This window comes from Myotis yumanensis, unplaced genomic scaffold (genome assembly GCF_028538775.1).
Source record: "Myotis yumanensis isolate MYYU_CA2020_CCGP unplaced genomic scaffold, mMyoYum1.0.hap1 SCAF_2, whole genome shotgun sequence".
Lineage (NCBI taxonomy): Eukaryota > Metazoa > Chordata > Mammalia > Chiroptera > Vespertilionidae > Myotis > Myotis yumanensis.
In genome coordinates this window covers 41,382,260-41,397,218 of record NW_027223753.1, presented here as the reverse complement: position 1 = coordinate 41,397,218, position 14,959 = coordinate 41,382,260, and positions in this window count along the sequence as shown.

Sequence of the window (14,959 nt, the reverse complement as noted above, 5' to 3'; positions counted from 1 at the left end):
TCATGACACCCACCAGCAATCAGGAGTGAGTATGCAAATTAACCCAAACCACAGTGGGTTAATTTGCATACGCAGGCACCATGTGGCCAGGGGTGGGGCGGGACACTTGTGTCGTCGCCATGGCAATGATGCAGGTGTTCCGCACCACCCCAGCCGCTCCAGGCACCTGGGCAACATGGGAAGGCGGAAAGGCAGCTCTGGGCTAGAGCGAAGGCAGTGCCAGCAGCCAGGGGAAGGAAGGCCCATTCTTGCATGAATCTTCATGCATCAGGTCTCTAGTCCTATATAATAAAGAGGTAATATGCAAATTACCCCTCACACCCCCACAAGATGGCTGCCTAGGAGGTGGAATGTTTGATGCTGACTGGCATAGAAACTGACCAATCAGAACCAAATCTGGGTGAACTGGGAGGAGTCAATGGCTGCCTAGGAGGTGGAGCTTTTGATGCTGACTGGCATAGAAACCGAACAATCAGAACCTAATCTGGGTTAACTGCGAAGGCAGAACCTAAGGTGGGGGCTGAGGAGGGTTTTTAAGGGGTTTTAAGGTATAAGAAAGCAGTTCGATTTTTTAATGACTGGTTTGACAATATAGTGCATATGGCTGGCTATCAGTCCAGATATAGGGATTATGTATTTTTGTCTGCCAAGAGCATCTCCTCCTGCTGAAAATGGCTCCCCCCCCGACCCCATTTAAGCAATCCTATCCTATATAACCTATCTATACTAATAAAAGGGTAATATGCTAATTAGACTGGGTCAACTGGCCATCTTCTAGACATCCAACTTTCTTCCGGACAAAGCCATGGTGGTGGGGGCCAAGGCAGAGGCAGTTAGGGGCAATTAGGCCAGCAGGGGAGGGGAGTCGGGGGCAAGATCAGGCCTGCAGGGGAGGGCAGTTGGGGGCAAGATCAGGTTGGCAGGGGAGGGCAGTGGGGGTGAGATCAGGCTGGCAGGGGAGGGCAGTTAGGGGCAATCAGGCAGTCAGGCAGAGGTAGTTAGGGGCGATCAGGCAGGCAGGCAGAGGTAGTTAGGGGCGATCAGACAGGCAGGCAGAGAGGTTAGGGGCAATCAGGCAGGCAGGCAGAGGCAGCTAGGGGCGATCTGGCAGGCAGGCAGGTGAGTGGTTAGGAGCCAGCAGTCCCCAATTGGAGAGAGTACAGTCTGGGCTGAGGGAATCCACCCCCCGTGCACAAATTTCATGCACTGGGCCACTAGTTTCTAAATAATATGCTTATTTTACTATTTTCTGTTATACAAATTTAGACACCATCTATTGTCATTCTGTTATGATTCAAGTGTTTAACATTATTATTATTTTTAAATCCTCACCTGGGGATATGTTTATTGATTTTAGAGAGGAAGGGAGAGAGAGAGAGACAATGAGAGAGAAACATCAAGGTGAGAGAGAAGCAAACATTGATGTGAAAGAAACATCAGTCACTTGCTTGCTATATGTGCCAACTAGGAATTGAACCCCCAACTCTTTGCTGTACAGGACAACACTCCAACCAACGAGTCACCTGGCTGGGACTCAAGTATTTAGCGTTATTATACCACCCTCTCATCCCCAACCTTCCCCATAGTTTTAGGTTAACTGAAAATTAGGGTTTGCATTATAATAATTTCATTTTTTTCAAACTCTTCATCAGATCTTTCATCTACCAATCCTTTGATTATTGCTTTCAAACATTCTCATATTGGATACTTTGTCTATGTTATTACCTCCTCTTTCTGCTTCAATATGGAGACATCTCTCTAGGACCTCTGGCCTCCTGCTCCAGACCAGATAGCTGTCTCTAGCCTAGCTGCACAGCTGTCACCTGGGGAATTCTCCTTGTTGCTCTCCCAGGTAGAATCCTCTGTTGCCTGGATTTCATATATTGTCTCTCCCTAGTTTTGACACAGATCCTTCAAAAAGAAACTTGGTGGGAGAAATGTAGGTTTTCTCTTTACATCATCCTCTGGATTCCATGTGTATTTGCAACTGGCAAATATAAAGATACATTCTTCCTGGTAAGATACTTCACCTGTTTGAAGGTATAACAAAGCCTAACATACTAATCCATTTATTTAACAAAATATGGGCTAGAGCCAATGCCCCTGTCCAAGGATCTGAAGTCAATAAGGCAGAGATGTTGCTCTCAAGAAATTTTTTTGGCCCTGGCCAGAGTGGCTTAGTTGGTTGAGTGTTGTCCTTTGCACTGAAGGGTCACCAGTTCGATTCCCAGTAATGGTACATAGACAGGTTGCAGGTTTGATCCCTAGTTGGGGAGCATATGGGTGGCAACCAATTGAGGTTTCTCTCACATTGATGTTTCTCTCTCTCTCTTTCTAAAAAAATCAATGAAAACATATTTAAAAAACATATTTATGGAAAATATGTAAACATGCAATGGTGTAATGTGATCGATACTATAGTAAATAGTAGAAATGTCATAAGGTGCTAAAAGACCATGTAAAAAAAAGACAGAAGCTTATAATGCAGAACTTAGTTCAGCTTGAAGAGCTCTTAAAAGGCTTCCTAGAATTGGGACTGCCTAAATTGAGCCCCTAAAATGAGAATGCATGTTTATTTATTTATATACTATATGGTTTAAAAATGGATCTAAGATATTTTGCAAAATGCTTGTAACTGTTCTGGTATACTAAAATTCTTCCAGGTTCCCCAGCTGTGTCTAGATTTAACTAGCCTTCTGGGTTTCAACATTTTTCCCTGGTGATTTGAATAGTGCCTGCTGTAAAGTAGGCTCTTGCTATGCAATTGCTGGAAGTCAGATATGGCATCATAAATCAGTGGAGGTGCCCTGACTGGTTTGGCTCAGTGGATAGAGAGTTGGCCTGTGGACTGAGGGGTCCCAGGTTCTATTCCAATCAAGGGCATGTACCTTGGTTGCGGGCACATCCCCAGTAGGGGGTGTGCAGGAGGCAGCTGATCAGTGTTTCTCTTTCATTGATGTTTCTAACTCTCTATCCCTCTCCCTTCTCTCTGTAAAAAATTAATAAAAAATTTTTTTAAAAAATAAAATAAAAAGTAAATCAGTGGAGGTTAAAAAAAAACCTTTGATCAATGGGTCTGGGATAGCTTTACCATGAGCACATATAAGAAATAATAAAATTAGTTCCTTTATCTCATTTACAAAAATAAATCCCAGGTGCACTGAAGATAAAAAAAACTTTAAAACTTTTTGGAGACAATACAAGAGAATAAATATCTTTATGACATCAGAGAGGGGAAAGATTACTTACATAGAATACAATGCATAAATCATAATATAAAGATTGATAAAATGGACACTCTCAAGTGTAAATTTTCTGTAAAACAAGGCACACTTATCATAGGATATTGTCAAAAATTTCTCTTCCACCAAATTTTGAAGGTCATGTTTGTCAGTGTGATAGACTTTGATTCCAAATGTAACCTTACCATTTACTAGCTATGTGAGTTTGGTCAAATAATTTAACTTCTCAGAATTCAAGTCTCCTCTTCTATCAAATGAGGATAATATCATTTTGGAGCATTACATGGTAGGATGAATGGAAAGCTCTTAGCAGAGTGCATGGCTCATTTCAGGTGCCCAGTGTGCTAGGTGTTGGGGTTGTCAGGATGAAGCAGCTATGATCCCGTCCTTCACCTTTGAAGGACATATAGACAAACAGACACTTAGTGAGAGAGTGACAGTGCTGTCACAGTTCTTTTTACTTAAGCCTCTTGTTGATCAAACAGCAATGACACCCATCCTGGGCAGAGCCTCTGGTTTGCCTCCATTAGTCCCAGTCCTCAGGGGCCTCTCATGGTCTCCTGTTCTTACTGTACACTCTCTTCCCAAGTGCTCTCATCCACTTGTATGGCCAGGAATGCCACCTCTAGGCTGAAAGCTCCAAAAATTTTATCTCCAGCCAAGACCTGACACATCCACTTGAATGTCCAATAGACATCTTAAATTTAGTATATCAGAAACTAAACACTAATCTTTCTATGTTCCTAAATAAACTGCTTCTTCACATTGGCCCAGCTCAACAGTGGCCCTCAACCCACTCAGTTACTCCAGTTACTCATGACAAAAACCTGAGCCATTCTTGATAACTCCCCCCTTCACTTATTCCTCGAACCATGTTCTTTCTCCCATCAAAATACTTCATAAATCCATTCACTTTCTTCTACCTCTTCCTTAACCACATATCATTGTCTCTTATCTCACCTGTTATACCTTCTGCTAGAACTACCTAGCAAGCCTCTTGGATCCCAACTTATCCTTCTTCCCTTCCTTGTTCTTCATCCAAATCTTGTGAAAATGCAAATTTGATTGGCAGGAAATTCCCAATTGGCTTCTGATTGTACATAAAAGTCTAAATCTCTTACCATGGTCCACAAGGCCTGGTTGACATGGCCTCCACCCACTGTGAGTGCCTTGTTGCTCACCAGTCTTCAGCAACATTGGCTTCCATTCAATTTCTACAATGCACAGCCTTCTTTTCCTGCAGGACATGGAGGCTTGAGAGAAAGCCTCCATGTTCTTCTCTCTTCCTTGAACAAGCTCTACCTCCCCCTTGGCCTAGCTAACCCATCTCATCATGTTGGCTCTCTTCTTAAATATCATTTTCTCACAGGAAGTTTTCTTTTTGCTCTTATCTAAATCAAGTATTTTAACTTTTTAGTCACCTTCCTTTATTCTTCCCCTCTGTTTATAATTTTAAAATATCCAATTATTTTGATGGTTATAGAGTGTGTTTATCTCATCTATGAGACTAAAGTTTCATTAGGGTATAAACGATGTCAAATGTGTTCCCTGCTATTTTGTCCCTTGCTATAGCTCTTATATCCAATATGGTTCGTTGGCATAGTAGGGACTCAGTTATCATCCTGGCTGCAGAGGAGATTTTATAGGATGTTGTTATGGGCTGAATATTTGTGTCTCCTAAAAATTTCTATGTCAAAGCTCTAACCGCCGTTTGATGGTATTTAACGGTGGGGCCATTGGGAGGTAATTGGGTTTAGATGTGGTCATGAGAGTCGGAGCCGAGAGGATTAGTGCCCTTATAAGAAGAGAAAGACAAGGATACGTCTCTCAAAGCGCGCACACAGAGCAAAGGCCAAGAAGCAGGCCCTCACCAGGGACCAAATCTGCTACCCCCTTGATCCTGGACTCTTCAACCTCCAGACTGTGAGAAGTAAATATTTGTTGTTCAAGCCACCCAGTTGTTGGTATTTTGTTATAGCAATCCAAGTGAATTAAGATAGGTGCTTGAGGGGCTTCAAAATCTCATAGCATCAGAAACTTTTTGGCTGGAGCCAAGAAATCTGCATTTTTAAAAAACTCTGTAAGTAATTTCTATTTAGAGAGCCCAGTTCTGATGCTTGGAACCTGCTAGCCTCGGGAAAGGTGCCCAGGATTAGAAATTAGAAGGTGGAGGTGTGAATTCTGCTCCAAATTATTGGGTATGGCGTTTGGGAAAGTCATTTAATATCTCTGATCTTCGGTTTCTTTTTCTATAAACTTGGAGTAATAAAAACAACAGCTTCTAAGTATAGCTGTGAAGCTCCAAGGCACAATATGTTTTAAAACACTTTGTAAACTGTACAGTAAAGAAATGTTAGACTTTTCACTTGCTAAGGTCTCTTCTACAGAGTGCTTGCCTCATCATCTCTGACAATCTACCTGGTGCAGCCCACATTGCTCCAGGGAGATAGCATCCCTCTTCTCATCCTTCTGAAGAAGTACTAATAACAATAATTCACCAAGCCTTTTGCTTTTCCAAAGTTCTGGGTCATGATTACTTAGATACACATCATAACACACCCACAGCCTCACCAGCCCATTTGCTGCCGGGGAAGAAACTGAGCCCAGGCGGCAGCAGCAAAGCCAGGGGAGAAAGCTGGGCCTCACTCCATGGCGATAGCAGGGCTGAGTCTCTGGAAAGTAGCAAGGAAAGGCCACAACCAGGAATGGGGGGGGGGGGGGGGGCCTCTGAGCATTTTCTTAATGGACACTCACATGCTGAGTCCTTTCTAAACTTAACTATTTTGGGAAACGGTAAAATCAAGAAAATTGGATTCCTTAGTAAAGACGTCATGAAAATAAAAAGAACTCTCAAATTTAAGCAATGTGTGTGTGAATGTAGGAAAGTCCTCTCATCTCCTTGGCCCTCTGGTAGTTTATATGTGAAACAGGTGGTTGAACCAGATAAATGAATGAGTGAATGAATGAATGAATGAATGAATGAGACCCCTTTTTGTTTTGGGATATGGGGCAAACACCCAGTCACCCAAGCCAGATACATATCTTTATCCGATGATTCCTCCCAGGTTGTTCTAATTTCTCTTATCTTCCCTCGTATCTCCATCCCCACTGCACTAATGTGATTCAGCCCCTCGTTATTTCTCACCTGGACTCTTTATTCAGCTCCTAACAAGTCTGTCTCCTTTCATTCACTATATTCATCCATGCATGCTCTCACCTGAAAAGCACTGACTAAGTATCTTCTATGTATCAGGCATTGTCCCAGTCCCTGGGAGTTTCTGCTCAGTTTACCTCTCAGGTTCACAGCCCTCCTCCTCTGGGGGCCAGATGAAGCTTGCACTGTAGCTGGGAGAGATGACAGAAAAACTAGTTAACAAGTACATATGGCATTTTCTTGGAGGTAGTGGAAAGTGTTATCAAAAAAAATAAAGTTGGGTGAAGAAATAGAGTGGCACGAGGGGAGAGTTCTATTTGTTTAGGAGAGCCATGCAAGCACTGCCTGAGAATGAAGCATTTTAGTAGGAATCTGATGAAGTGAGGGAGTGGGCTCTTCAATGATGAGCAGGGGGCAGTGGAAGATCAGGCAGAATACCATTCCAAGCAGAGGGGGGAAAATATGTGCAACTGTCCTGAGGTAAAGACAACTTGGTGTATTCTCAGAATAACAAAAGAAAACCAATGTACCTGGAATGGGGTGAATAAGGGGAAGAATTTTAAGAGATGGGTTTAAGAAGTAGGCATGGGCCAGGAGCATTTGAGAGAAAGAGAGATTAAGGATGACCGTGTGACTTTTGGCTTAAGCAACTGAGAAAATAGGGGTGCCATCCATTGGGTGGGGAAGACTTGGGAAGAATGTAGATGGGTGAAACTATTATGACTTCTGTTTCCACCAATTTTGATAGGTTCATTTGAATACCAAGTGCACATATCAAGTAAGATGTTGGATAAACACGCCTGAAGCTCGGGGGAGAGGTGTGGGCTGGAGGCGTGAATTGGGAGTTATCAGTTGTTACTGAAAGCCAGGAGGCTAGAGAGGGCATACATGAGATGGGAGAGATGGGATGACTGACCATGGGGGAACTACAGTAATTTGAGAACTAGAGGAGGAGCACCCAGAGAGGGAGCAGCTAGAGGAGGGAGAGGAACACCAGGAGAGCGTGGGTGTGGAAGCCAAGACAAGAAAGCTTGTTAAGCAAGTGAAAATGGCCACTGTGTCACGTGCTGCTTCTTTTCATAGAGTGTTAAATCACTTCACATTTCTTTGACTATTGAGGTATTTGGATATCTTTCTTACATCTTTTTAGTATTCCTACGTACTATGCTTTTTTTCTTTTTTGCTTCTTTATTTCTCTTCTGATAGAAATCCAATTTGTAACTGGTTTATAGGGAGTCTCACATTGTTGGGTAGAGACATGGAATGGCTTTACTTTCTCCAACTGGTGCTTCCAAATTACACTATGTTGATTCCCTGCTCCCACTGGGTCGTAGCTCCCCTAATGGCATCTTGGCCAGACTGCTTACTTTTCAATAGCACAGTTTAATTCTGTTTTTAAAACCTCAATCCTATTTATTTAAAAATAAAGTGTTTTAGAACAGCATACCTTTTGTTTTTAAAAATTTTCATAATAATTGTCAAACGTGTAAAACCAGAGAAATTCTGTTTATTATAAACCTCAGTCTCCTCTCAGGTTCACAGTTCTCCTCCTCTGGGGGCCGGATGAGGACAAGCGGGGGCCATGCTGCCCTGCTGCCCAGGGGCTCCTTCCCAGCTGCCCCTTCAGGACAACTGGAGATGTACTCATGTCTTCTGGCCCTCCCCACGTTGGTGATGTCATGCATTCCTCTGATGCCTGGGACTCTCTCTTCATCCTCCACTCTTTCCTGGCCCTGAAAATACCACAGCTCCCACTGCTAGTTTTCTCTCCCCATCCCTTTACTCCATTCCCTCTGATTTCTAATTGCATTTTATCTTGTTTATGTATTGACTTTCTCACTTATTTTTCAATGAATATTTGAGTGCCTACTATGGGTCAGGCCCTTGGCTGGAAGTGATGAGCAGACAGGCATGCTTCTGCCTTTATGGAGCTCAGAGTCCAGCAGGAAAACAGGCATTATGTACATAACGATACTAAAACCTGCTGCCTTATTATAGGTTTTATACACCTGGATACTCACCTTATAAATTTAGTTTAGGCATCACCTCCTCCAGGCAGTCTCTCCAGTTTCTCCAGGCTGGGCTAGGCACCCTCTTACATGCTCTGTTGACATCCTATAAATGTCACTCCCATAGCATTTCACACATGGTGATGTCACTGTGGACCTGCCTGTCTCCCCCATAATAAATGGTGAGCTTCTAAGAGGCAGATATTATCTCATTTATTTCTTAATCTCTAGCTCCGTTCCCTGTACATAGTAGATTCTAATAACTGCTAAGTAAAAGACTGACCGAATGAACATTTTCTTTATTGGGTCCTTCCAAGGGGAGTCCCAATAAATAACACTTCTGAACAATTTGACAAATGAGCCAAAAGTAAAGACACAGGCCAAATATCACCTTTGTTACAGATAGATGCTCTGTTGGAGAATGTAGCTTTGTTCGAACCATAGCACTAGGCAGATACCCACCCAGGTGAGGGGGCCTGGTGGCCAGTGAGGGTTGTGGAGGGAGAATCACAGCAGCGTTCATGCTCCCCGTGGGCAGACTTGTTCCCAAGGGGAAGATGGCAGAGCTGAACCAAGCCTGCCCAGTTATTCTCCCAAACGTACCATGGGAGAAATCACCCACCTCCCAGAGGCAGAGAGAGTGAAAACAGGGAGAGGCCGGTGCATAGAGGCTACACTAATTTGGCTTATTCTCAGGAGGAAACACCAGATATGAGCAAAAATATGTTCCCCATGACCAACTCCATTATATCAAGCACTGTGCAGGTCTATGATAGATTGTTCAATCCTTATCAAAGCAGGTCGGTATCATTCCCATTTCACAGAAGAGGAAGCCAAGATTCATAATAATGAAGTCACTTATCTAAGATTGCTAATCGAGGAAGTGATAGAGCCTGGATTTGATTGTATTATTGATAACTAGAGGCCCAGTGCGCAAAATCCCATGAGACCTAGAGTCCCGCTGCCACCGCCACAGGACCCGGAGTCCCTCCCGCCGCCGTGCTCTAAATTGCATGAGACCCAGAGTCCTGCCCGCTGCTGCCGCGGGACCCATCAGTGCACCTCCTGGTGACTGGTCATTTGGTTGTTACGGTGTTATGGCCACTGGCTTTTTATAATATAGATTACGGCTGAGATTTGTGTGAGTGCTTATTGCATGCTGGGCCCTGGAATAAGTACATTAACCCATCTAATCCCCACAACAACCCTATGCAGTAGGTAATGGTTTTTATTCCATTTTGTAGATGAGGTCATTTAGGCCAAGGTCACCAGCTCAGGGCTGAGATTCAAATCAGGATCTGTCCTCCAGAATTTCATATCATTCCTGCCTCAAGTAAAACATGTAAACAAGTCCACCAATGACCCACAGCACATATTGCATCCTCTAAGACAGAAAGCTGGTTTCTAGAGCTGGAACTCCAGGGTCAGGGTTTGAATGTTGCTACATGTTAGCGGTATGATTCTGAGCCATGGATTAGTTTACTAATTGCTGATGGGAAATACTAATACCCCCGTCATAGAGGGCCAGACATGAGACAGCCAGTGTGCGTCCCCATTGGTCAGACCTGTGCAGGTTAAGAATTTGGGTGACGTGACCTGTCATATCTCAGGCAGGAAGCAGGTTGGGTGTTTATCTCAATCCTTTGGAGGGTTGGGTTCTCTCTGGGTGTTTGTTTGTTTGTTTATTTGTTTGTTATGGCTACTCTCAGTGCCTTGGGTCAGTCATTAGGGAAGTGGCACTGGGGTCCTGTGATAGAGAATAAAGGACAAACCCTAGGCTGGGAGAGGGGCAGGACAATGGGGAAACTGGGATTGGTCTAATTGCTTCCCAGAATATCAGACGTCTCCCCTAGTCCTCTCAGAGAACGGAAGTGAGGAAAGCAAAATGGAACAGAGCAGCCAAGAGGAGGAAAGGAGTGGGTCTGGAGCTGGTAAAGGAGCAGAGAGAGGGTGGAGGGTGAGGGCACCCCCCCCACTCTGCAGGTGGCCCATTTTACACCAAGTATGTCCACACATGGGGGAGGGAGGCAAATTCTGGATGCTGGAAGTCAGGGTGCCCATTTGGTAATATTATGCCCATTTATAAGGTAAAGAGCCTGAGGCCCAGACTGAGGCCCTCAGCTGGGGTGAAGGAGAGGCTGGGATTCAGGCTGGTCTGACCCCTGCACAGGGGCCTCTTTTACCTGCATCCTGGTACTTAAGTGTTAGTAGGACCAGCAGTGGCCTCAGGGTTTTCCCGAGGCCTCCAGGCCAGACTCTGCCTTTTAGCAAGATCTCCATTGACTGGGAGGTCCATTTACATTGAGAAGCCCTGTCCTATACCATCTACATTACCCCTGAGTTCCTTCTAAGCCCTGGGTTCTCTGCCTTCCATCGCTGGCAGATATGCCAACTGTCACCCCAGTCAGGGGCCTCTGCTCCTTGCCTTGGCCCTGGGACCTCCAGGTAGCTGGGCTCTTGGCTCTGTTTCTTGTCCTGTCTCCACCCCAGCTGGGAGGCCCCTCAGGGTACAAGCGTGTGGTCCAGCATGCTGCCCACACAGAGGTAACTGTGCTTTCATCTCTGCTGCTGCCTGTGGGCCTCCTGTCATTCTGATCTTCCCAGCAACTCCTCAAAGTAGGTAGTTATCACGGACAATAAGAAACATGCCAAAGTTCTCAGAGCTAGTTGAATTAAAGTTCTCAGAGCTAGTTGAGTTAAAGTTCTCAGAGCTAGTTGAATTAAAGTTCTCAGAGCTAGTTGAGTTAAAGTTCTCAGAGCTAGTTGAATTAAAGTTCTCAGAGCTAGTTGAATTAAAGTTCTCAGAGCTATCTGAGTTCAAGGTAAGGTGTCCTACCAAAGATCCCCCTTTTCACTCTACCCCCCGCCCCTTCCTGCAAAAGAAAACCTCCCCGCCAGTTTGGAGGTAGTGAGACATGGGTGTAGTGTATTGGCTAATAAATAGGATTTTATAATCAAAGAAAACACGATAATTTCAAAAGAAACATCAAAAGTGCTTTATTCAAGGTAATGTCCATTGCTAGCTACCCATTTCCCCCATCTTTCAGGTAATTTGTGGATACCATCCCAATAGAACTTTTCTTGTTTTAGGCAAACCATTCAGAGACCCAATTTTCCACTTCTTCATACGTTTTGAAGTGCTGTTCAGAAAGTGCGTGTGCCATCAATTGGAACAAGTGGTAATCTGAAGGAGCAAGTTCTGGTGAATACAGCAGGTAGGTTAATACTTCCCAGGCAAGATCTTTTAACGTGTCTTTAACTGGTTTTGAAGTGTGACATGGTGCGTTATCATGAAGCAAAATTACTTTGCCATGTCTTCTGGCCCATTCTGGTCGTTTCACGATCAAAGCGTGGTTCATATTGATTATTCGTTGTCAGTAGCGATTAGTATTAACGGTTTCACCTGGTTTTAGAAGCGCATAATATACCACACCTTCCTGATCCCACCAAACGCAGAGCATTGTCTTCTTTCCGAAGCGATTTGGCCTTGCAGTCGATGTTGATGGTTGACCTGGATCAACCCATGATTTTGTGTATTTGGGATTCTCAAAACAAATACACTTTTCATCGCCAGTCACAGTTCGATGCAAAAAAAGACTTTCTTTTGTGACGTTGCAGCAACATTTTACTGATGACTTTTCAGTTTTCCATTTGTCTTTCGTTCAGTTGATGTGGCACCCATTTTCCGTTCTTTAAAATCATCCCCATTGCTTGTAAATGATCGGAAATTGTTTGCTGAGCAACGTTTAATCTCTCTGCAAGTTGTTTTTAAGTTTGACATGCACCTTCATCCAATAATGCTTGTAATTGTTGGTCTTCAAACTTTTCGTTGACCTGGACGTTCTTTGTCTTTCACATTGACAAAGAACGTGAAAGCGTTTAAACCAGTGTTCACAAGTATCTTGAGATGGGGCATGTTCACCATAAGCTTCCCGAAGTATATGATAACCTTCAGCAGCACTTTTCTTCAAAATAAAGTAATGAATTAAAACTTCCCCCAAATGCTCTTTCTTTTTGGCACGAAATTCAACATTTTTAAGTGTAAAAGTATCTATGTTAACACCTTCAGAAAATTTGACATATGAAGTTTTGAAGCTTGCTGTCAATACAACAAAATAGCATACATAGCAAAACGCATATATATCAACATATGTGTAACTCCAGCTATTGAAAAAAATCCACATTATCAACTGGTACACCTGTTTACATATTTTTAAAGTGGGCATGAAGTTGTTGCCAGATGCAGTCTTCTGTGATCGCCTCTGGCCTGCGCATGCCCCAGTGCTCCAGGGAGGGCGGCCAGGCCTGAGGCAGGCCCTCCTCTGCTGGCCAGATCTCTCATCCTTCCAGCCGAGGGCCCAGAGGGGAGACCAGCAGCCTTGGCCTCCAACCTCAGCTGTCACTCACCTGCAGTGCGACTTTGGAAAAGTTAGCCCACGTGTGTGAGGCACACCCCTCAGGGCCCCACACAAAGGCACCGATTCCTGTTGTTCTCTGGGCCTCAGTTTCCCCCTTTGGGCAATAGAGATGTTCCGTTGGATTCAGTTGTTTTAAACTGGGGTCCAAAGAGTTTCGGGGATGTCATCTAGAGTTCGTACTGGGTCTGGGTTGAGATGGGGAAGAGAGAGCCAGTGGGTTCAGGGCTGCCCCAGATTTCAACCAGAGCTGCCAGCTTTTCTCCATTTCACATACCAGCGCCTCATGAGCCTTGCTCTAAATCCAGGGTGGGACAAAAGGCAGTTTACAGTTGTTTGTATGGAAAATAATACCACAATTAATAAAATAATAATACAAGAATAAACTCTGTTTTGTGTACTCACAACTGTAAACCTATTCTTGCCCCACTCTGTATGTTTTGGGTTTTTTGTCTAAAATAATTTGAAAGCCATGGTGCTGAATATTCTGTGAGGTCCCATCAAGCTAGGACAACTGGTTCCATGTCTGGTGTTCATGGCTTTGGATTTATTAATTGGGGCACCAAACGCATATTTACTGAGTGCCATCGTGTTATTCACTCACTGAGTGACGTGCCCTGGTCGCTGTTTACAATGTTCACTTTGGCTGCTGCAGGGGAAACAGACCACAGGGGCATGTGTGTGACAGCTCAAGCCTTTCTCTGTAGCAACAGAACCCTGACTCTGCTGGGTACTGAGCTGTTCAGAACAAAGCCTGCATCTCCCAGTCGCCCAGGGGTGAGTCTCCCAGGTGTGACTCATCCATGACTCTATGCTTTTTCTCATGCCACACATACACACAAACACATGCACGGAAAGTTAGGTGTGGCTATTTGACCGATGCATTCAAGTGAATTTGTAGGCCACGCAGTTTAAAAAAAAAAAAAGGGGGTGTGTGATCCCTTTCTTCAGTTCTTCCTCCCAAACGAACAGAATGCAGACAGGGTGAGCACTGTTGGTCTATGTGAGCAAAGGAAATACCCTAGTGAGGGTGGGGCCACAAAAAACAAGGAGCCTGACACTGGGCTGCCGCACTGAACTGCTTCCACCCAGGTTGCTGCATGAGTGAGAAACAAACCCTGGCCCTAACCAGTTTGGCTCAGTGGATAGAGCGTTGGCCTGCGGACTGAAGGGTCCCAGGTTCGATTCCAGTCAAGGGCATGTACCTTGGTTGCAGGCACATCCCCAGTAGGGGGTGTGCAGGATGCAGCTGATCGATGTTTCTCTCCCATCGATGTTTCTAACTCTCTATCCCTCTCCCTTCCTCTCTATAAAAAATCAATAAAATATATTTTTTTAAAAAGAAAAGAAACAAACCCTGTCTTGATTAGGCCTCTGCTTATTTGAGATTCTGTTAGAGTAACTCACATACACACAGAGACACCGATACACACACACACACAGTGGGCAAGAGTAGGAGCAGAGAGAGCAGAAAGGTGATGGTTGTTTGGATAAAGGTAGTAGCTTTGAAGGTGATGAGGAGCCCAGGTTCTGGACATAATGCAAAGATACAGGTGACAAGGTCTGCTGATGGAGTAATGCGAGGCATGAGAAAAAGAGTAGAGTCATGGACGATTTCAAGATTTGGAAGAATGTACTGCTAGATGGAGACTGGGAGACTGGGTGGGGTTGGAAATCAGGAGTTCATTTTGGACACGTTAAGTTTAAAATGCCGTAAGACATCAATGTTGATTAAGCATTTGGATTCGGGCATCAAGATTTCAGAGGAGAGGGAATTGATTTAAGTACAAAAAACAGACCTTTGGGCAAAGATGTAGGGAACAAAATAAAATAGATTTCCACAGTGAGACTCTGGTCAAGCTGTTGCCTTGTCATTTTCCATAATTGCAATATGGCTTTTAATTAACTCGCTCGACAGACTACTGGGTACTGGGAAACCCACAGGACAAATTACTGCTCTGTGCACCTCGGAAAATGTATCCTCACATCTGAACAACTTAGAGTTCCAAGGCACATAATTACCCTCTGAGAAAGTTTTCCAGGGTGAATGGCATTTGGGAGAGTTGGGAAGTTAAGGAACTAGATTTTCAATCCAAAAGACATAATGGAAAGAGTGGTCAGAACATCTGGCTTTGGAGG